General features: G+C 43.6%; 1 long non-coding RNA gene across 1 annotated transcript; it reads right to left on the bottom strand.

The window, feature by feature from the left end:
* Positions 1-21,305: 21,305 nt before the first annotated feature.
* Positions 21,306-23,673, bottom strand: LOC135545287 (uncharacterized). Its single transcript, XR_010456447.1, has 3 exons — positions 23,556-23,673; positions 22,634-22,805; positions 21,306-22,045 (listed from the first exon to the last, which is right to left on the bottom strand). It is a non-coding gene; the product is annotated as an uncharacterized LOC135545287 (long non-coding RNA).
* Between the last annotated feature and the right edge of the window lie 1,400 nt (positions 23,674-25,073).

The following is a 25,073-nucleotide window of genomic DNA, read 5'->3' as shown; positions in this document are numbered from 1 at the left end:
AGGCTGAGGCTGTGTTCCATGTGTCAGCTGAGCCAATGTTTCTTTCCCTGATGTAACACCAACATCCACTCTGCCTACCTGTCATTCACAGTTTGCCTTCACAGGCTCACAGCAACACAACTATCGATTTCCACTCAAATTACATAAACAAGGATAACAAAAATAATAAATGTTATATATATGTTATTATCACAAACTGTAAAGATCCTGTGAAATGTGTTGTTTTACAGTGTTGAAATATGTTGTTTCATTACCACGGGAATAGTAAAAGAGTTGAACTACACTTAAATTAACAGTTGATAAGGCTGTGATATCAGATCACTCATCTTTAGATAAGGAGCTAAAAACAACACAAGATTATTGCAAAAATGTGTTTTATTGTAGGACTGTAAGCAGAGGGACTGGTAACAAGAGTTGAGGTGCTGCCTTAAAAAGTCGTGCAGGCACAGCTCTCACTCCATTAGAGGGAAATAATCTACTTTTTTTCTTGTGGGAGAAGCAAAAGACCCTTGCAAAGGCATTGCAGATGTGCTGGAGGAGAGATGGTTTCTTCCTTTTCTCATCTGCAGCCATTGCACCTGAACAGATTACAGGATACATCACATGACCTAATCACCACATTACAATAGTATTTATTTAGGAAAATAGCCTAATTTTGAACACAGATGGATAGTTTTTTTTTACCCCTTTTTCATGGTATCCAATTGTTTTTTTAGTAGCTAATATCTTTTCTCATTACTTCAACTCCCCTATGGGCCCAGTAGAGATGAAGGTGCTTCCTCCGATACACAACCCAACCAAGCTGCACTGCTTCTTAACACAGCGTGCATCCAACCCGGAAGCCAGCCGCACCAATGTGTCAGAGGAACCAATGTGTCGGAGGAAACACTGTCTACCTTGCGACCTTGTTTAGCATGCACTGTGCCTGGCCCGCCTCAGGAGTCGCTGGTGCGCGATGAGACAAGGATATCCCTACCGGCCAAGCCCTCCCTAACCCGGACGACGCTAGGCCAATTGTGCATTGCCCCACAGACCTCCCGGTCGCGGCCGCCCAGAGCCTGGTCGTGAACCCAGAGTCTCTGGTGGCACAGCTGGTGCTGCAGTACAGTGCCCTTAACCACTGCGCCACCCGGGAGGCCCTTCAGATGGATATTTTGACAGAAAACAATATTACGACTCTTACCATCAGAGCCAAAGGGAGCCACTTTGCTCTTACATGGTTTCTTCCCCTCTATTTCTCCTTTGTTCTTAGAGGATTTCTGTCAATAAAACAAACCAAACAATGTAAATGACACTCGCCTGTTACATTACATGTGGGCTTAATATTCCCCAAGAAAATAAGAGTCAGATAAAGTCCTTCACCTTCTTTTCGTTTTTCACCTTTCCTGTTGTCTCAGGTCCTGTCTCCACCGCCTCTTCATTCACCTTCTTGGTTTGAGAATGAAAGCAGAAAGAAACAGATATGAGTCAATGCATCACAGTCAAACTCCCAATAACTAAATTACCTACTGATACTTGGTTCAGGTATCTGACTCTCTCCTTACCTGTGAGAAGGCACTCTGTCCAGCCCTGAGTAGACACTGGTTGGTCTCCAGTGACTGGTCGGCCATGTGGTGGTCTGTCTCCAAACCACAGTCGTCTTTAAAGACCTCTGATCTGACACTGGTTTTCTCTGAGCAAGCATCGTCTTCAAAGATCTCTGATCTGACACTGGTTTTCTCTGAGCAAGCATCGTCTTCAAAGATCTCTGATCTGACACTGGTTTTCTCTGAGCAAGCATCGTCTTCAAAGATCTCTGATCTGACACTGGTTTTCTCTGAGCAAGCATCGTCTTCAAAGATCTCTGATCTGACACTGGTCTTCTTTGAGCCAGTGTCATATTCAGCCATCTCTGCTGAAGCCTCCAGGGCTTCCCTATTGTCTAGTAGCTCCTCAGAGACAGTGCTGTCACTTCCCTCGAGGCTGGGGGTATACCTCCCACTTCCAGAGCTCCTGGCCTCCCACTTCCAGAGCTCAGCGTGATCACAAATGCTGCATGCGATGGTCTCAGCCATGCATTGAATGGCAATATCACAATTTTTGTGCATTTGGGCACTGTTTGCCTCTGCCTCTAGTGATAGTCTATCAGCAGAAGCCTCCACAATGGCGGCCACTGCATCATCACCCCTAAACTGAATGCTCTCCTGTTGGCTGAATACAACGACAATGCCGGCCATATACTTCAGAACATGCCGTATGTTGTCGAAGAGCATCGACTGGAGCTGGAAAGGAGCCTTCACACTCCCAGCTGGGAGTGATTCCATGAATGTAAGGTGACCCATGATCCCCTGCACAATGTCTCTGAGGGTCTCTGAGTTGATGAAAGTCACCCCGTGGGCCAAGCGTGGCTGAATGTCCTCCGTAGCCAGGCTCTCTTCCTGCAGGATGGAGGGAGCTTTCTCCAGCAAGTCCTGCCTGGCCTCTCGGATATATGGAGAAGCAATTCTCACTTCCTCCACCTTTTGGGCAAGGGCTCCCAATGCTGCCTTGGCTGAGCTGGAGGGCCCAGACAGTAGGGAGTGGCTGAATATCCTCTCTAGCTGATGTGAGGTTTGGTCCACCACTGGAGTGGGACTCCCTACACAGCCCTCGTCATTGGTCACGTCAGGGACCTTGACCTTAGCCCCAGAATCCAATCCTAAGAAAACAGGGTTTAAAGCTAAAAAAGTTATTTTTTATGTTTAGCACTATGGAGTATGAAGCCCAGACAGCAGATCTGGCATACGTCTCCAAAGTTACAACTTAGTATTACAGTCCAGATTTGGGACATGTAATATGTGAAACAGCTTATAAATGTAGTTTACCTTTCTGTATGCTGTCCCTGGATTTTTTAGGGTTGTCGCAGGTCTCCTGGAGGATGTCTTCCACCCTGGTGCTCAGGACCTGGCAGATGGTCCCTACTGCCTCCCAGTGGTCCTGGTTTAAACAACTGGAGGAGTCCATGTCCAGAGTACCCCACACCCCACATGACCAGGTGTTGTCACTATGCAGTGACTCATCACTGGATGAGGTTGCCAAGTTGTCATTCAACCGTAGTGCTTCTTCTGGTGGGGTGTGTGACAAGCCCAATAAGTTTTCCACCAGATTCTTCATTGCCCGCTCTATGATAAAATAGATCAGGTCTGTGAAGAACTTTTTGGAGAGCCTGGGGTTGGCCTCCATTTCTTTGAGAACAGGCTCCGACCCGCTTTTTCGGCATGCTGTCCCCAGGCCCATCTTGGTGTCCAGGAGCAACTGGTACACCCGGCAGATCATCTCTTTAGAAAATAAATGGATCTTACCCCGGAAGATCCTGTTACAAAGCCTACTTGAGGCCAGGATCTGTCCAAGGGGCATAGCTGCAGGATTGTACAACCCGCAATCATCTGCACTGATGCTGTCAGCATAGACCAGCCTGACAATGACATCAAAGATGTTATCGGCTGTAACGCCTGCATCTCTGTCTAAGTTCTGGCTTCTTCTGCCACTGCTGTTACTGTCAAGCTCAGACCTGGCTAAAATGGGACTGATGGGAGGCTGGGTATCGTCCATTTTCTTAGCAGGGCTGCTGGCCTGCATCACCTCCACAGGCCTCTGCGTGATGATAGGGAGGGACTCCTCACTGAAGGCACTCATGACCTCCAGCTCACAGGCCACATCTCCCACTAAGGTGTGGCTCAGGCACTGTACCAGCAGGGGGTAGCCATCGATGTTGGGGTCCAGGAGCTCCTGCATGCCCTCATCCTCTTTAATAATTGTGTCGTGGGCTGTATAGTAATTTCTTAGGATAACCATGACAATGTTACAGGCCACTATCACTTTGTCAACCAACGACTCAGCAGAGATGCAGGTCTTATCCCAGTGAAGGGCACCAGTCTGGTCAATGAGAATTCCAATGACCACCCTGACCAGCTCCAGTTCCTTCTCTTTGGAGAGGAACTCACTTTGGCTCGCCAATCCAGATGTGAAGAGGGCATGGTCCATGACTGTCTGAGTTATGGTGTCCTGTAGAGTGTGCAGGGTTGAGGCCCTTCCCTCTGAGGGTGTGGTAGCTGGGCTGTAGTCCATGTTCTGGAACAACGGAGTGCTTGTGATGTTGTCCAAAGTGTCCTCACTTAGGGCTGAGCCAATGTGCTCAACGATCCATCCCTGCTCTGTCCATCCTTGAGATGGCGTGAAGCTTGGAAGAGCATGAGGGACTTCAACTCTCTCAAATATGAGACCTCCCATCTTCGTGGTTGCCATTCTCTCCTCTGGGAAGCTATTTACTGCACCAGAGAAGGGAAGATCCTTGCTTGCTGCATCCTTTATCTCCCGACAAACGTTGACTGCCAACTCTGATATGTTGAACCTTGATGCTCCAGGAATTCTGCAGTCACTGCCTGATGTTAGAACGTGGAGCTTCTCCTTGGCTTTCCTACATGCGCTCCAGAACATCATGGAGGATATCATAGACATTCTGGACACCAAGTAATCAGTGACAGAGGTGTAAAGGCCTTGAAGGGACAAAGCCCCAGGGGAGGACGGTCCAGCTTCATCACTCTCCATGAAGAGCTGGACATTGTGCAGAATCACAGCCACAGTCATAGCTGCCCTATTCTGGAGCTCATCCTCCATGTCTGAGGGGAGCGTTGGGAGATGCCGGCCCATAAGCCTACACCTAGGCTCCAAGTTAAGCTTCAGCAGCAGGTGGAACTTTTTAGCAATTATCCTAAGAACCCCGCAGATCCGTTTTTTACCTGACCCCTGGGAGGAGGGGGGAAGCAACCCTGGGCTTCCCCTCCTGAACCTAGGAGTGAAACATACAATATCCGTATCTGCACGTCCCTGGCTAGTGCTGGTGTTACCAGAGGTAACAGATTCCCCAAGGGACACTGATGAGAGAGGTCGTTCATCTTGCCGAATGCAGAAGTTGTCTATGGACTTCTGGTACAAGGCTATGGCCGGGAGAACCACCTCATTAACTACAATGACCACCCAGTCAATGGACTCCAATGACCGTTCCTGCAGGTCGTCTATGGTCATGTTCTTAGGAAGAGAAAAGTAAAGAAACAACATAAGAGTCATCATTTCTAAGTAGTTTGATATCAAAATATGTTTTGTGAAGATGACAGACAGTGTACAAGGAAAAAATATATATACCCTTTTTCTAAGCAGTTTCTTAATCAACCTCCGCTGCCTGTAATACACAATTCCTTGGTTAGTAGACTAACCACAAAAACACAAGAATCCTATTTCTTTTATTGGACAATCAATGGTTCATAGCAAGAGCAGGACTCACGGGTGTAACATCAGGTATTCAGCTACTGAAATTATGTCCTCTCCGGACAATGGACGTGACATAGCCATGAGAGAGTTGACATCATTCTTCTCTAGGCTCACTGGGCTACCCTGGGATGAAGAGGAATAGCCCCTTTCCCCACCCTCAGGTGTCAGCTGGCGGCCTGGTGGCTCTGAAGCAGAACGTGGTCATATTCATAAAAATACCAGCAAATCAGGCTATCCCATAGGAAAGAATGTTGATCTATCTACTGTGTCACCCACCGGTAGTCTTTAGTGTTGTGACTGTTACTGTGCGTTTGATAGGTGGAAGAACGTCTACAGAAAGAGAGGAAAAGAGATGTGAATGGTGGATCCTTCCAGGATAGAATCTTTAAGAATTCTACCAACAAAATGTGTCAAAGAATCCCCCTGCCAAGGGTGCTGTGGGTGTCACGCCCTGACCTTAGAGCCTTTTTATGTCTGTATTTTGGGTTGGTCAGTGTGTGATTTGGGTGGGCAGTCTATGTTCTGTTTTCTATGTTTTGGTATTTCTATGTTTTGGCAGAGTATGGTTCTCAATCAGGGACAGCTGTCTATCGTTGTCTCAGATTGGGAATCATACTTAGGCAGCCTTTATCCCTGTTGTGTTTGTGGGATGTTATCTTTGTTAGTGGCACTATAGCCCTGTAAGCTTCGCGGTTGTTCATTTTGTTTCTTGTTTTGTTGGTGTCATTCCATAATAAAGGAAAATGTATGCTCACCACGCTGCACTTTGGTCCACTTCTTTCGACGGCCGTGACAGTGGGACTAATTTTCAGTGTGTGTTGTTTGTTTATGTCTGGCTGGCCCCATGTCATCTAGCTCTCCCCCTTGTGTGAGAGATATCACCACCTCCAGCTTGTGGCTTCAGCCAATCAGACTATCCCCATGTTCACATTTTTCCTGTGTGGGAATTAAGTTCCCTGTGTGTGTTAACTCTTGTACTGCCTTATTCCGTCTACCCGGGGCGGTGTCAGTGGGTCACAAACCAGTAAAATACTTATGAGCCGGATTGTTCTCTTTCAAAATGTAACCATTTGGAAGACTTGAATTCCTGATCAGTACTCACTGTAACTAGAGTTGGCTGACAGAGGGGGTAGCGCTGAGCAGACTCCAGCAGTCCTCTGCCCTCTAACCTTGGCTGCCTCAGCTGTTCCCCTCAACTCCCTCCCTGCCTTTGCCTTGCAGCTCGGTCTGGGGCCACATGGAGGCTTTGGCACAAAGCCCTGAGATTAACAACAACAGTAAGAAAATCACATCAACATAGTTACCAACACTTTCACCAAAGACATGATAATACCAAGTGACAAGAGGCTCTAACCATAGAATTAGAATCAGAATTCACATTTTGTCATGGGTTCTGGTTCTTACCTGCAAGGGGTTGTTCTTTGTGGGCAGCTGCCTCTCACACACCACATCTGGAACCACAACTGAAATTTTCAGTTCACTGAGTCCAGGTTCTGGGGAGGGAGTGTGCTGGAGCGCCTGGGTGTTCAAACAGGTCTCAGTCTTGAGTAGAGAAAATAACTGAGAATCAACCTATATAAAGCTACAGTACATGAGTGCTTATAATGATCCTAATTGTCCCACAACAGGGCAAGAGAAATTACTGCACATTAACAACATTTTACAGTTAATAAACAAGTTAGTGAGACTTGAGCTTGGTTCTCTGTAAATTCTTAGATTTAGAGTTTTCCTCCATTTCATCTGAGTTGATTACAGACGCCCTGTGGGCTGCGTGGCAGAATGTGCTCCTCAGCCAGGATGGAGGGAGTCTTCTCCAGCACGTCCTGTCTGGCCTCTGGGCCATATGGAAATGCAATTCTCACCTCCTCCACCTTATATGCAGGGTCTCCCAATGCTGCCTTGGCTGAGGTGGAGGACCCAGCTAGTAGGGAGTGGCTGAAGATCCTCTCCAACTGACATGATGGTTGGTCCACCACCAGAGTGGGACTCCCTACACAGCCCTCCTCATTGGTCACCTCCGGAACCTTGGCCCTAGCCCCAGAATCCAATCCTAAGAAAACATAGTCACACTTAAAACTGTTTTGAAGCTAAAATGTTCTTTGTTTTTGATCAGCACTATGGAGTATCTTCTCAGACAGTAAATGTATTTTGGCCCAAATCTGGCCTACGTCTCCAAAGTTACAACTTGGTGTTACAGTTCAGAATTGGGACATGTAATATGTGAAACAGCTTATGAATATAGCCTGCCTTTCTGGATGATGTCCCTGGCATTTTTAGGGTTATAGCAGGTCTCATGGAGGATGTCTTGCACCCTGGTAATCAAGACCTGGCAGATGGCCCCTACTGCCTCCTGGTGGTCCTGTTGTAGGGAGGTGAAAAAAATGCAAATTACATCATTTCTAAGTAGTTGGATGTCAAAATATGTTTTGGCAAGATGATAGACAGTGTATATGAAAACAAATATATTTACCCTTTTTCTAAGCACTTTCTTAACCAACCTCTGCTGACTGGAATACACAAACAATACAATTCCTTGGTTAGTAGACTGACCACAAAAACACAAGGATCCTATTTATTCTATTGGACAATAAATGGTTCATAGCAAGAGCAAGACTCACGGGTGTAACATCAGGGATTCAGCTACTGGAATTATGTCCTCTCCGGACAATGGACGTGACAAAGCCATGAGAGAGTTGACATCATTCTTCTCTAGGCTCACTGGGCTACCCTGGGATGAAGAGGAATAGCCTCTTTCCCCACCCTCAGGTGTCAGCTGGCGGCCTGGTGGCTCTGAAGTAGAACATGGTCATTCATAAAAATACCAGCAAATCAGGCTATCCCATAGGAAAGAATGTTAACCTATCTACTGTGTCACCCACCGGTAGTCTTTAGTGTTGTGACTGTCACTGTGCGTTTGATAGGTGGAAGAACGTCTACAGAAAGAGAAGAAAAGAGATGTGAATGGTGGATCCTTCCAGGATAGAATCTTTAAGAATCCTACCAACAAAATGTGTTAAAGAATCCCCCTGCCGCCTCGCAGCACTAGCTGTGCCACCAGAGACTCTGGGTTCGCGCCCAGGCTCTGTCGCAGCTGGCCGCGACTGGGAGGTCCGTGGGGCGACGCACAATTGGTCTAGCGTCGTCCAGGTTAGGGAGGGTTTGGCCGGTAGGGATATCCTTGTCTCCTCGCGCACCAGCGACTCCGGTGGCGGGCCGGACACAGTGCATGCTAAACAAGGTCGCAAGGTAGACGGTGTTTCCTCCGAAACATTGGTGTGGTTGGCTTCCGGGTTGGATGCGCGCTGAGTTAAGAAGCAGTGCGGCTTGGTTGGGTTGTGTTTCGAAGGACGCATGACTTTCGACCTTCGTCTCTCCTGAGCCCGTATGGGAGTTGTAGCGATGAGACAAGATAGAAGCTACTAAAACAATTGGATACCATGAAATTGGGGAGAAAAAGTGGGTAAAAAAAAAAAAAAAAAAAAAAATCCCCATGCCAAGGGCGCTGTGGGACTAATTTTCAGTGTGTGTTGTTTGTTTATGTCTGGCTGGCCCCATGTCATCTAGCTCTCCCCCTTGTGTGAGAGATATCACTACCTCCAGCTTGTGGCTTCAGCCAATCAGACTATCCCCATGTTCACATTTTTCCTGTGTGGGAATTAAGTTCCCTGTGTGTGTTAACTCTTGTACTGCCTTATTCCGTCTACCCGGGGCGGTGTCAGTGGGTCACAAACCAGTAAAATACTTATGAGCCGGATTGTTCTCTTTCAAAATGTAACCATTTGGAAGACTTGAATTCCTGATCAGTACTCACTGTAACTAGAGTTGGCTGACAGAGGGGGTAGCGCTGAGCAGACTCCAGCAGTCCTCTGCCCTCTAACCTTGGTTGCCTCAGCTGTTCCCCTCAACTCCCTCCCTACCTTTGCCTTGCAGCTCGGTCTGGGGCCACATGGAGGCTTTGGCACAAAGCCCTGAGATTAACAACAACAGTAAGAAAATCACATCAACATAGTTACCAACACTTTCACCAAAGACATGATAATACCAAGTGACAAGAGGCTCTAACCATAGAATTAGAACTCACATTCTGTCATGGGTTCTCACTTTGCCCTGGGCTACTATTTAAAAAAAAACTGTATGTGGGTGGGGCTTAGGCCCATATATATCATTAGCATATAATTGTATAGAAACCTATTATGGTAACTGTCTTATTATATATTATATTTTTTATTATGACACCTAGGGACCTGCTGTTGGTTCATCTTTTAGAACAACTTAAAGGGTTATGGGTAAAGAAGGCATCAGTTGAGCTAATTAGGACAGGTATTTGAAGCCTGATAGGAACTGGAAGATGCCATGTAGAGCAACATGGGCATATTCATTATGCTGATTCTGTTGCAAAACGTTTCCTAAACGGAAGCAAACGGAATGAAACAGGGAGGAACCTACCTGAATGTATCCAATAGAAACTCTAGTTTTTGTTGCATAACACAACTGTTTGGACTAATGATTACAACCCAGTTTTCTACAGTTTCATTCGGATTTTATTTACCTGCTACTTTAGCATTTTTTTTAACCTTTTGGGGTTTTACTTTTTCGCCACTCATATCACTTGAAAGCTGTCGAACCTGAATCTGGATTGCAAAGTTTTTTTGACCAGTTACCAACCTGAAATTTGTGTGACAAATGATGGACAATTAATTTGTGAGTAATAAATATAATTTAGACCTACTCTCACGTCTCTCAACGGAAACACGTATGCAACCAACATGTATTTTGGCGTCTATAGAAGTGGCTTTTTACATTTCTGGAACCGCCTCTGCATTAGTAGAAAACTGTCTTGTATCAAATGGAATTGGACAATGCAACGCTCTGTTTCGATTGAAGTGAATAAAAATATTCCCCTGCTAATGTTAGGACTGCATTGGATGAAAATAGAACTGGAATATTGGAATGCAATGTGCTTGGAATACGGTGAGAGAAATTGCGGCAAGTAGGCCCAGCCTATTTAACGCATTGCATTTTGAAACAGTGGAATATTGAAAAGGGGAAATGCTGTGAAAATAGGCCTTGTGTGCAATAGACTATTTAATGATGCGAATATACTTAGAACTTTGTGAAATTGCCATGAAGTGGTTTAATGCATAATATTTGGATGCATTGCATATTGTCGAATTGCTGAACTATGGAATTGCCATGAAGTAGTGGCAATCCTGAATGAGTTGCATATTGGAACTTTGTTGAATCATGCAGTGAATATTGTGGCTTCATTTTGAATGTGCAATATTGCAGATTGGAACTTTGAATTGTGGACATGGTGGAATTGGTTGTGGAGTGGATTGTGCTAGGAGTGCTGTGGAATGTGTCTTCATGTCAGTCTGTCGGATCATGTGAAAATTTAATGTTGGACGTCCCATGCGCAAACTGAATGGAAGGACCATGGAGATCCTATTCAATTACTAGAGTGGCATATGCCATACACCCTCAAAGTCAAATAATGGGGTGAAAATGGCAGCCATCTCGGTCAGGGAGAAATCGAAAACTGGTATATTTGGAATGAATGGCAGTAGAGGCATAGGTGAGGCGTTTCCTGCTTTTACCTATGCAGGAAAATACAAGTAAGGCATGTGATGTATCAGAAATGTTGTAATGGAATTACAGTAAACCTAAAATATGGTCATATAATTACAAATACAGTTTATACAGGTATTATACACATTTCCTGTATAAATAGCCTCTAACATATATGTAAACAGACGATAAATGTCTCAGATTTTGTTTTCTTGGAAAGCTGTGAGTGCTGTTAGGATACAATATCAGTACTTGTTGCATTTACAACTTGTCTAAGTCCTATCATCAACTGATTCCAGCCAGTGTATGACTGGGGGTTGACTGCATTTTTGTAAATGGAATGTTGGCATATTGGCAGTTAATTTGAAAGATTTATGGAATCTTCCCTCAAAAAATGACTGGCTAGCTAGCTAACAAAAGTACAGTGCAGATAAATTCTTCACATTCATTGTTTTACACTATCAGCATTGACAAACCATGGTAGATCAACTCCCTGACCAGCAATGCTGTTCATGTCCATTTTAATTCCTAATTCTATGGGATGGACAAGCTCTGCATGAAATGAAACTTTAATTCATGTCACGATTGCCGACAGGTTGATCATAAAGTTGAAATGTGGAAATTGTTAGCAACATTATGCACATTGTTTGTTGCATCATTGAAACTGAATGGCAAATATGTAACAAAGAGATTGCAATGCAAAGGGTTGTAAGGAGGGCAAAACATCATCAATACATCAACTACTGTGTAAGGAGAACAAGGAGCATGATGGACATTCCAAGTGGTATCTGCCTAGCTTTACTTAGTCAAGCGGAAGGAGTTTTACCAGTAGAAGGTCATCGGCTACTTCTATCTCTCACCTAAAACCTCAAGCTGAAATTGAACGCGCATCTTTCGTGAAATGTGCCACTAACATAAAGAAAAAAAATGCACTGGGAAAGGAGCCAGATGAATTGCGAGCTAGAAAAAAATAAGTTGGCATTGGAAACCAAAATTGCATCCAGAGCAGCAAAAATCAAGGTATTGGAGAAACCAAGGAAATGAGACAAGGAAAGGGATCATGAAATATATAAAGGAAACAAAGATGCCAGAAACATCAGCTTACAAGCTAACCTGACCAAACTTTTCCACACCACATCCAAAATCCACATTTCCTGTTTTCTCTGCTTAGAAGATAATGGAAGCAAGTCATGCCCAGAGATGTACATTGAAAGTAAAGACTACAAGAAAGGGGATGGAGACGATACAGAGACAAAAGAAACATCAGCGACTGAGCAGTGCTCTGGTCTCATTGAAGACACCACCTGGTCATACTGGGGCCGGTGACAGTCCTGTCATTCACACTGTATATGAATGAGTGATGGCCGAACGGCATAGGCAAGATGCAGTAGATGGTATAGAGTACAGTATATACATATGAGATGAGTAATGTAGGGTATGTAAAAAAGTATATAAAGTGGAATGGTTTAAAGTGGCTAGTGATACATTTATTACATCAAATTTCCATTATTAAAGTGGCTAGAGTTGAGTCAGTATGTTGGCAGCAGCCACTCAATGTTAGTGATGGCTGTTTAACAGTCTGAAGGCCTTGAGATAGAAGCTGTTTTTCAGTCTCTCGGTCCCTGCTTTGATGCACCTGTACTGACCTCGCCTTCTGGATGATAGCGGGGTGAACAGGCAGTGGCTCGGGTGGTTTTTGTCCTTGATGATATTTTTGGCCTTCCTGTGACATCGGGTGGTGTAGGTGACCTGGAGGGCAGGTGGTTTGCCCCCGGTGATGCTTTGTGCAGACCTCACTACCCTCTGGAGAGCCTTATGGTTATGGGCGAGCAGTTTCCGTACCAGGCGGTGATACAGCCCGACAGGATGCTCTCGATTGTGCATCTGTAAAAGTTTGTGAGTGTTTTTGGTGACAAGTCAAATTTCTTCAGCCTCCTGAGGTTGAAGAGGTGCTGTTGATGTTGCACCTTCACAACACTGTCTGTGTGAGTGGACCATTTCAGTTTGTCTGTGATGTGTACGCCGAGGAACTTAAAACTTTCCACCCTCTCCATTACTGTCCCGTCTATGTGGATAGGCTGCTGCCCCCTCTGCTGTTTCCTAATGTCCACAATCATCTCCTTTGATTTGTTGACATTGATTGGGAAGTTATTTTCCTGACACCACACTCTGAGGGCCCTCACCTCCTCCCTGTAGGCCGTCTCGTCGCTGTTGGTAATCAAGCCTAACATTGTAGTGTCGTTTGCAAAGAACCCACCCTTGTGGGGCCCCAGTGTTGAGGATCAGCGGGGTGGAGATGTTACCTACTCTCACCACCTGGGGACGGCCCATCAGGATGTCCAGGACCCAGTTGCACAGGGCGGGGTCGAGACCCACCTGTCATACAGAGAGTGTGATGACTTTCTGGTTCCTAGCCTGGTGTGGGGGGCTCTCAGTGGCTAACAAGGTTATCCTCAGGCTGGACTGTGAACCTTGGGTCCAATCTCTGTGGGCTGCAGTGCAGGGGGCTTGAGGCCCTTTGTGAGGACCCCACACACAATCTTGCCCAATGTTTTGAGCTGATGCCCTCTGGAAATAGATAAGGTCCCACTGTTCAGCAAGAATAGGAGCAGGGCAAGTTTCACTCTGGCAGCCATCAGACTGCTGAACAATGGGACATAGGACAGATGCAGGCCCAATACACGGTTTGGCTGTAGGCAGCATAGACTTTGAATTTTTGTGACTTGTGTACTAACTTTACAGTTTTCCGTACTAAAGTGTGTTGTGTTTGTGTATTTTTATGCTGACTTCACAAAAGGAATATCCTTGTAAATGGACAATAAAATATATCATATCGTAGCGGAGACAAAGTGCAGCGTCCAAGCTGTATTGACCTCCATTACTGAGGCAGAAGAAACCAAGGACATATCCTTGGACAAAGAGCACTCTCCCACTGACAGCGCCCTGGGACTTCAAAGGTGCATGGAAAAGATGCAGAAAACAGAGTCACAGCCTCTACCTGTAAATTCAATGTTTGCTGCAAACAGTGACAGTGTGAGTGAAATCCGAGAACCATCAGTGGTCAAGCTGCAGAGACAAGGTAGCCTTGAAGTGATCAATCCTACAGATTAAGGTTTTACAGAAGAGGTCTTTTTGAAATGTAAAGGTTGGAGTAGTGGTTCAGTCTCCCTCAAGGAGGTTGAAGAGACATTTCTGAATCTTCCAGTTAAACTCACCTCACTCAACACAGACAACACTGAAATCAACAAGAATCCACCTCTACAGCTGGATAAGGGATTGAAAGAAAGACTGAACACAGTTCAACTCAAGAAACAAACCAGGGCCCGGTTTCCCAAAAGCATCTTAAGACTAAATTCATTTTAGAACCATAGGATCCTATGGTTCTAATGATGAACTTAGCCTTAAATGCTTTTGGGGAACTGGCCCCAGGACAACATAGCACACACACTGACAGTGGAGACAGTGGCACCTCTACAGTAAAGAGAAAGAAAATGTGACTGTCAGAAGGGACAGCACAACGAACAAAACAAATCCTAAAGTTAAACAAGGGACTACTTAGAATAGGATGAAGAACAATGAAAGATGGAACAAGATGGAAATGCTAGATGAGTTAACCCATTCTGTTACCAAAGAACACTACTAGACTTACGACAACTTTGAATCACTTGACTGAAAAAAACCTTGTTAAGACTGACCAACAACAACGACTTACTGACCTGGCAAACCAGTTCCAGTCTTAACCATTCAGCTCAAGAACACACATATGCTTGCACCACATGCGGCCAGTGGCTCCTTCATTGGGGAGGACTGGTTCATAGTAATGGCTGGAATGGAATAAATGGAATTGGATTGAACATATCAAACACATGGTTTGATACTATTCCATTGACTGCATTCCAGCCATTATTATGAGCAGTCCTCCCTTCAGCAGCCTCCTGTGACTTGCAGATCAACACATGCACACACACGAAGAGACACTTCACTTTTTTCAAGTTTTGTGTATAATGTTTATGATGTCATTTTCTTTTTGGCTCTATTGAAATGACGTTGTTTATTGTTTTGCCTCATGCCGTAATAATAATGGGTCTGGTATGTAAGAGTCATTTTGTGTATAGAAAATCAAATGTATGGGAATTGTTTGGTTGACTGAGGATTGGATAGAAATATATCATTAATATAGAAGTACTTATTGTGTATAGAATTGTATGGAAACTGTCTTATTATGGTGAATACAGGTATCTGCCAAAATAAAGGAAACACTAACAAGTGTGAAGTGTCTTTATAGGGCATTGGGCCACAATGAGCCACAACAGCTTCAATGCACCTTGGCATAGATTCTACAAATGTGTGTGACTCTATTGGAGGGATGGAACAACATTCTTCCACAATAAATTCCATCATTGGATGTTTTGTTGATTGTGGAAAACGCTGTCTCAGGCGCCGATCCAGAATCTCCCTTAAGTGTCAAACTGGGTTGAGATCTGGTGACTGAGACAGCCATGGCATATGGTTTACATTGTTTTCATGCTCATCAAACCATTCAGTGACCATTCATGCCCTATGGATGGAGGAATTGTCATCCTATGGGGGCATAGCCATGGTAGCCAATATAATGGCCTGCCCAGCGTTTTATACATGACCCCAAGCATGATGGGATGTTAATTGTTTAATTAACTCAGGAGCCACAAATGTGTGGAAACATCAGCTTTCAATACACGTTATATCCTTCATTTACTCAAGTGTTTGCATGATTTTGGCAGTTACCTGTATGTATATGGATATATATTTTTTATTATAACATCTAGTGTGGCTTGTTGTTGGTTCACCTGTCAGAATAGCATAACCTCATCTGGATTACAATGCTTTATTTGACCATTTACCCACCTGGATCAGTGTGACAATGGACAATTAACTTGTGAGTAATAAATCATTTAACAGCAACTTTCAAGTCTCTCAACCTGTATTTTGCTGTCTATAGAGTTGGCTTTTATTTTTACAACTGCCACTACACGCACTCCATCCATATGAAGTTACATGAGTGCTTATAACAGTGTAATGGTCCCACAACAGGGCAAGATACATTACAGCACATGAAGCAACTTTTGACAGTTAATTAACAAGTTAGTGAGACTTACTTTGAGCTTGGGACTCTGTAATTTCTTAGATTTACAGTTTTCCTCCATTTCTGCAGCAGTTTATCCAAACAAGACCTGTAAAACAAACCCAGGGAAATGATATAGAGGAATCAACAAAACACAAAGCAGGGGTTTGAATGGGTGCCACATTTTGTATTACTTACACAGAAGTGCATCAACCTTGGTCCTTTCCAAAACACAGAAAAAGCTATTCAGTTTTTGCCTGCAATGTCTACAAAATTCAACTACAACTGGCATTACATGAAGGTTGCTTCATAGAATTAGGAATTATAATACAAATTAATAAGATCTCTATCGGTTGCATTATGACGTTTAATGTCTGACATTATTGCGTCACGTACAACTCCGCATCTTGACCACGCCCCTCATCCACCTACCCACCAAAGAAATGAATGCCTTTTTAATCACATATTAAATCTATTTAACCATATTATTATCCACAGAAATAGCTCTATATTTTCAAAACCCTAAGAAATAAATGGAAGTTATGTTCCATGTCTAAAACGTAAAATAATTTAAAGTGACGTGTAGACCATTTCAGATCGCTTTACAAATCGATCAGGTACCATTCAGCACAATGGTAGCAGCGTTGATGATGAGGTTCTTTTTTTAATGCCCAGTCATAGCGCTGATCTCCATGGTGCTGACACATGCTTGTTCTGCCAGCCTACAGTATTTCGTGAATGACCCCACAAGAAAAGCTCCCTCACTGGAAAATATTATTTGAATTTGAGCTCAGTCCAAGATTTCACACTCGACCTACAGCTTTATTACCGGTACGGCTAGTTCTAGTTCTGCGTCGCATCTGCGTCGCACATAGTTATATTGCATAGTTGCATAGCCTACCTGTTGAATCTCCACACAGAGTCTAATCCAAAGTAAATTCGAAATACTCATAGTAGGACCTTTTATTGTTTTATTCAATGAGCGAGCTAAGGCCTGTTGGATTCTGTATTTTACATTATAGCCATTAGTATATATATGATTAAATATTATTTGATGTTGGTTGTGTGAGGTGTCTGCATTTGTGCACTGGAGCATCATTATGAGATTAAACAACTGCTTGCTACTTGCCTGTTAGTGTGTTGCAAAACTGTAGATAACAGCCCAGCAGATGCTTTGTCCTTGTGTTTGTATGTAACAATATTGAGCACATGGTGTGACTTGCAAAGTTGTGATATGGAGGGGTGGTCATCACAAGGTTTAACTGAGATGGAAAAATACTGAACAACACAATAGCAGGAACTGAGCAACTGTTATAACTAGGCTGCGATACCAGAACAGTAAGGATCTATACATCGACGGAGGGAGGACTCCAAGAAGCGCCAAGAGGCGGGGACCCACCTGAGCACCTGCGATAGGCTGGGCAAGTTTAAACCACGCCCAGTCTCTACTGTGATAGGCCAACAGACGGGTTGGAACTATGTCTATCACAGTATAAGAACAACTGTTTACGTACATCCTGTCAGTTCTCTGTTCTGCCCTGCGTGGTATTACAGAGAGCCCGTATATACGAAAGTTGCATTTGCCATTTATTACTTAGCTAATAAAAATTACACCATATAAAATCAGTGACTCATTGTTATATTTATCCTGATACCAGATTCGAATTTACGTACTTTTGAAATGTACAGTGACATAATTCAGAACATGGGCCATTCTTACAGTATTCTCCCTGTACACCAAGTCAAAACTGTAATAAAGGGGGCATATAAGCAGACAATGAAAGCTCTTACGATATTCTATGATGACATTTCTCTAAAACAGTCTATAGGCTACATGTGCACCACCAAGTCAGAACAGTAGGCTAAGTTATGAGGTGGGAATATACCAAATTATTGGGGTGAGGCACATGAGCTACTAACAGCTTACTACACAGCATACACTGTGACTTTCTTAGCTACAGTATTCATATCTCCCTGGCATATTACATAATTTATGCAGCAGCATACAATAAATTTTTTGACTCAACTTGTTGTGCTGTACTCACTTTAACAGGAAGGTGGGGCGGCGGTCCTTCTTGTCGGCAAATGTCATCAAAATCTGTCATTCTCTGGATTTATGGTGCTTTCAAAACAGCTGGGAACAAGGTTGAATCATGACGTCAGTGATCTTCAGGTCTGAGCTCTAGAAAGAGGCCTGAGTTCTCGACTTGGAATTCCGAGTTGGATGACCGTTCAAAACGTATTTCCCAGTCGGAGCTTGTTGTCAGAGTTCCTAGTTGTCTTGAACTCACTGAACTCTGAGATTTCAGAGTTTCCAGTTGTTTTGAACACGGCAGAAGTTATGCTGGAATGACAGCATGGCCAATGTTTTCAACCTTTTCTGGCCCATGGTGTTGCATGTGAATGTTTATCCTTTTAAGCTTGGAAAAGAGACCATTAAATCCACACTTGGACCACACACACTCTCCACTGAATACCGGGCTAGTGATTGCTTTGCAACGCTTGCAGTTAGCCACTGATTCCTTTCAAACCCCTCATTATTGAATTTGAGATTTCAAACTTGTTGTGTAATGTTTATGTCCAATGGCCGATGAGCACCAATGTTTTATCTATAATTTGTCTTCATATGAAAAGGATTTAAAAGGATTTGCAAGTAGATTGTCAACTTGATTTATGATGATGACTGCTTGTCTAGTTTACTAGCTAAGATTTTGAAAGTATGATGTTGACATCAGTCCAATCAAAGCTACGGTAGATATGTGATTTGACTTCATTTTATCTGTGGCAAATGACCTTGAGCGTTCTTGGATGGGCACTTCAAATGTAAATCTATGGCAGCACCCAAAGGGATTTAATTTTTGAGCTCTCCCCTGTAGATTTTGCGGTGGCATAGTGTCCCCATGAGTGACAGAACACTGAGCCAATCACCGTGCAATTAGAGAACATTACCAACCCCTACGCTCTGGATTTTCCACTGGCTGCCCCATCATCACAGAAAGCACTGAGCATGGCTGAAACACCTACATTTGGGAGCTGCCGTACTCAAGAAAGCAAAAAAGAGATGTTTGTATGCCGCTTTATATAATTAACTCAAATATATATTTTTGCATTGTTTGCAAACTGACATGTGACACATTAGTGCCAAAATAACATGCAAAACAGGCAACACATTTGTAAAAAAAAAAAATAGTATTTTTTTTTTAAGTGTTTGTTTTTGCTAAACAGGTGGGGCTCAAAACAGGCTCTGCCCCACCTGCCCTGAATGACTGGGTAACTCATATGTCTAAGGTTATTAGGCCTAATGATGTTAGGTACAGTGGGAGTTTTTGTAAAAGGGCATTATAAATTGGAACATAGCGATGTATTGACCAACGTGACACAAACGGGCCAACCACGTTTCTGGTAGAGAATGCAGTGATGAGTGAACCTATAGCCTGTAATAAAGATTAGTTTGCTATGAGAAACTGCATCTACCAGCTTTAATGAAGTGGCAGCTGTGTTCATTCACAACATGATCAGAAGTATGTGGACACCTGCTCATTGTATATCTCATTCCAAAATCATGGGTATTAAAGAGTTGTTCCCCCCCTTTGCTGCGGGGACTTGCTTCCATTCAGCCATAAGAGCATTAGTGAGGCACTGATGTTGGGCGATTAGGCCTGACTCGCAGTCGGCGTTCCAATTCATTCCAAAGTCATTCGTTGGGGTTGAGGTCAGGGCTCTGTGCAGGCCAGGCAAGTTCTTCCCACACCGATCTTGACAAACCATTTCTGTATGGATCTCGCTTTGTGCACGTGGGCATTGTCAAGCTAAAACAGAAAAATGGCCTTTCCACAACTGTTGCCAAAAAGTTGGAAGCACAGAATCGTCTAGAATGTCATTGTATGCTGTAGCGTTAAGAACCATGAAAAACAGCCCCAACCATTATTCCTCCTCCACCAAACGTTACAGTTGGCACTATGCATTGGGGCAGGTAGCAATCTTCTAACATCCGCCAAACCCAGAATCGCCCGCTGGACTGCCAAATGGTGAAGCGTGATTCCTCCCTCCAGAGAACACGTTTCCACTGCTCCAGAGTCCAATGGCGGCAAGCTTACACCACTCCAGCTGACGCTTGGCATTGCGCATTGTGATCTTAGGTTTGTGTGCGACTGCTCGGCCATGGAAACCCCTTTCATGAAGCTCCTGACGAACAGTTCTTATGCTGATGTTGCTTCCAGAGGCAGTTTGGAACTCGGTAGTGAGCGTTGCAACCGAGGAAAGACGATTTTTACACTCTGCTCTCTTCAGCACTCGACTGTCCCGTTCTGTGAGCTTGTGTTCCCTACCACTTCGCAGCTGAGCCGTTGTTACTTCTAGATGTTTCCATGTCACAATAACACCACATACAGGGGCATCTCTAGCAGGGCAGAAATTTGATGAACTGACTTGTTGGAAAGGTGGCATCATATGACGGTGACACATTGAAAGTCACTGAGCTCTTCAGTAAGGCCATTCTACTGCCAATGTTTGTCTATGGAGATTGTATTGCTGTGTGCTCAATTTTTTTTTACACCTGTCAGCAACGGGTGTGGCTGAAATAGCTGAAACCACTAATGTCCACGTACTTTTGTATGTATGGTGTATATACACTTGCAAAATATCATCATCGCAATGACTTGTCTTGCACATCAAGGTCAAGGTAGCCTATACCGACTCAGTCTACTCAACTAGCTGGCTTAATAGCTCAAATGATTACAGTATGGACATTTCCCTCCATAAGCGATGCATTTTACGTCACAATGTCCATTCAGGCCTGTCCTGTGCACGTTCCATGTCTTAACCGGTTAGCCACACGTTTATGTTGATCATTATACATTTTTTAATACTTAGATTATTACTGCCCTTAACCTATTGTTGGTTAAGGGCTTGTAAGTAAGCATTTCACGGGAAGACCTGTTGTATTCGGCACATGTTCCATTTTTGTTGTTGATTTGATCTAATAATTCAGGCTCTACTCTAGAAACGTCATACACTAAATAGCCACTAGATGGTGGTAGAAGAAGACAAATCATAGGCTCTGCAGGAAAAGATTAGTCTGTCATGGACTGGGAGAGTGGGAGTGAGACTGATCTGTTTCACCTGTCACTCATGGGTGCTGTATGTTGATTAGCTCATATTTTACATTGAAAATCCTCTGCTCCAGCTCTGTTCACCATGCTGATTTAGGAGCAAACAATATGGAGTATGTATCCTTCCTGTATCAAATTTGTCCTTTTTTTTTACACAACACAAAATAAAGGATGTGCACATGACTGAGACATAATCTATAGCATATTTATTACAATCATACGATGGGTGTATTGTGTGATTAATGGTGTTGCTATGGGTCACTAACCTCAATATTGTCATCAGCACATTATTAACGACTCAGGAGAAGTATTGGTTGGTGTGTGTGTGATACATACAGCAGCCAATGTATCAGACTGGGCTGAAATAGGACTGGCTTTATATGCATCCCGTACCTTAGTTCTCCCCAGCACTGCCTCACCAATGGTGGACTGGATTGGGATGACCTGAGGATGAGCTCTCATGACCTCAAGCTAACTGGCAGCATCCTTTACCAAAGTGTGGTTCAGGCAACATACCAGCAGGGGGTCGTCTCCATGCCCTCCTCTTCCTCCTCAATAATTGTTTTCTGCACTGTATAATCATTTCTAAGTACCATGATAATGTTACAAGCCACTATCACTTTGTCAACCAATGACTCTGCAGAGACGCTGTTCTCATCCGGGCAGAGGCAACCAGGCTAGTCAACGATAATTCCAACGACCACCTTGACCAGCTCCGATTTCTCCTCTGCGGAGAGGAACTCACTTTGGCTCTCCAATTTAGATGTGAAGAGGGCATGGTCCATTATCGTCACAGAAATTGTCTCCTGGTTTCACGGCCATCAAAAGAAGTGGACCAAAGTGAGGTCATCCATCTTGCCCAGTGCTGATGTCATCTCTGGTACAAGGCTATAGCAGGTAGAACCACTTAATTGACTACACTGACCACCCAGTCAATCGCCTTCACTGACTGTTCCTGCAGGTCGTCTATGGTCATGGTCTTAGGAAGAGAAATGTAAAATAACAACATAAGTGACATCCTTTCTAAGTAGTTTGATATCAAAATATGGTTTTGTCAAGATGACAGACAGTGTACAAGGGAAAAATATACACTACTGGTCACTGAACACTGACTCATTCAATGGTTTTTCTTTATTTTTTACTATTCACTACATAGTAGAATAATAGTGAAGAAGATCAAAACTATGAAATAACACATGGAATCATGTAAACCAAAAAGTATTAAACAAAATATATTTTATTTTTGAGATTCTTAAAAGCTGTCAACAAGGCAAAGGGTGGCTATTTGAAGAATCTCAAATATAAGATATTGGTTGCTACATGATTCCATATGTGTTATTTCATAGTATTGATGTCTTCACTATTATTCTACTATGTAGTGAATAGTAAAAATAAAGAAAAACCTTTGAATGAGTAGGTGTTCTAAAACTTGAACAGTAGTGTATGTACCTTTTTTCTGGAATACACAAACAATACAATTCCTTGGTTAGTAGACTGACCACAAAAAAACAAGGATCCTATTTCTTCTATTGGACAATAAATGGTTCATAGCAAGAGCAGGACTCACGGGTGTAACATCAGGGATCCAGCTACTGGGATTATGTCCTCTCCGGACAATGGACGTGACAAAGCCATGAGAGAGTTGACATCATTCTTCTCTAGGCTCACTGGGTTACCCTGGGATGAAGAGGAATAGCCCCTTTCCACACCCTCAGGTGTCAGCTGGCAGCCTGGTGGCTCTGAAACAGAACAAGGTAATAATCATTAACAGTTTCTGATGCCACCAGTGGGAAAGACAAAGAGCGCGAGAGAGAGTGAGGGAGAACAGAGTGGATGCGTTTGGTCGAGAGGCAGGAAGAAACAGGTAGTGTATGTAAAGGGAATCGGGATAGTTTCTGTTTCAAAACTAATGTTGGCTTTCTTCCTCAAGAGTTTCCTCATTGTCTAATCTCTCATTCTGGACCTGTCCAGAAGCCTTGTAGATTAAACAAGGACCTTGCATGGGGATATCAGTAGAAGTCCCTCACCTCACCTTGTCTTCATTGTGTTTGTATGCAGACAGTGTGTGTGGTTTGTCCTTGCATAGGGGACTGGGAGGTGATTATATTTCTAAATGTCATGCCCGGTCTGCTTTGCTGCCCCCGAGAGTCGTTTGTTCTAATGGCTTCCTCTGAATGGATTGGGCAGCCAACAGCCATGAGGCTCTTTGCAAAGCAATGCAGGAAGTAGTCTGAGGCAGTCACGCTATGCAGTTTCTCTCTGGTCCAGTATCACTCATGTGTTATGAACTCATTAATAAACCCATTCAGACTAATGAAAAGACACAAGTTAGGCATCTCTGGGGGAATTACTGGTCATGGTGTATGAGAGGGTGAGAGGAATTTCAAAACAACATTCACATGTTGTGCATCACTATGGAACAGTCTGTGGTTGTTCAGTGCGATATATTCCCATGTATTGTATTTAGCAGTTTCAGCAGTTTTACTTACCCCTGGATCCAAGCAGTTCTCCCACTGATATGGTTTTTATAGTGCAAAGGTGATCATAAAATGAATCTATAAAGGAGAAAGCAAACAACTTTAAAACACTTGTGAAAAGAAGCTCCAATCTGATTTCTGTCTTGATGGGATTAGCCAACATGTTGCATGACGAGGTGGGAAACAGGTTAAAGGTTGAAAAGGCTGTCTTTCATGGGGCCGCAATACTTGTATTTGATAGATAGCTGCACTTTTATTACCTTGTCCACACACACACACACACACACACACACACACACACACACACACACACACACACACACACACACACACACACACACACACACACACACACACACACACACACACACACACACACACACACACACACACACACACACACTCAGAGCGAGAGACAGACAGACAGACTTTTCCTTGATAAATTATGATTATCAATGTGGTAATAGTGAATATTTGAATAGTTCACAGGGATACAGTAAGTAGCTATCTGTCTCAGATTATCCAGAAGAAAAAATAGTTGTTATTGACCTAAAGCCAGTCACCAGTCCTCCCTCCCTCCCTCTCCCTCCCTCCCTCACACCCACTTACAATCTGAGCTAAACTCTTTATAGGCCATCGTCTTGTAATCCTGCCCCTTTAACTGCCCTCACTGCAAGCTGCTGTCAAGGAGAAGGCAATTAGCTTATCATAAAGACATGATTTATAGAATCTGCAAGCAACAAGGGCATTTCAGTGGTTTTACCGTCCCCCTTTCATTGAAGTGAAATGTTCTAAATGGCAAAGGGTCAGTATAGTGGGCTATTGGTTGACCTGTCCTCTGATAAAGAAATGTAAGTAGGCCATGGTATGAAATAGACTGCTGTTGTTATGAGCCAGGATCAGACAAGTCTCATTCAGTGGGCTCTTTTGTTGGTGTAGTTGGCAGTAGCAATTTCCAATACTGGGCTGTCGTTGTATCTTGAATTTTCTCTCTCCTCTCTCTGATCTAATTGAAGTTCATCGTCATTTGTCACGAGGTAAGAGTCATGTTTGGTGACAACACACACTCAGAGTGGAAGGTGACTGTAGCTGCTTCAAGCTGTCAGAGAGGGACAAGACAGACGCCAAGGTTGATTGAGTGTGAAGCTCTTCTCTTTACTCATATTATAATAGATAACTTAGGTTTCACATTAGGTGGCAAAGGGCCAGACTAGTATTTGTTCAAGTTCTAAACCAATTTAAGCAAGCAAAGTAGACCCAATGGGGGCTCTTGAAGTATTTGTTACTTGTGATCAACATTAGAGCTTTGTAAGTAGTAGGCCTATAGTATCCTACATTTATAGAGAACAGTAGCTACACATTTCCATTATTTCCATAGGAGGGGTTATGGATATGTACTGTAGGCTTTAGATAATTACATAGCCGATGTCTGCTGGTGTAGTGTACAGTACTACTCAACTGTGAGTAGTGTAACTGTGAGTAGTGTAACTGTGAGTAGTGAGAGAGTAGCCAGAGAGCTCAGCACATGGC

Source organism: Oncorhynchus masou, chromosome 9, assembly GCF_036934945.1.
Source record: "Oncorhynchus masou masou isolate Uvic2021 chromosome 9, UVic_Omas_1.1, whole genome shotgun sequence".
Lineage (NCBI taxonomy): Eukaryota > Metazoa > Chordata > Actinopteri > Salmoniformes > Salmonidae > Oncorhynchus > Oncorhynchus masou.
This window is presented reverse-complemented; position numbering and strand designations above follow the sequence as displayed.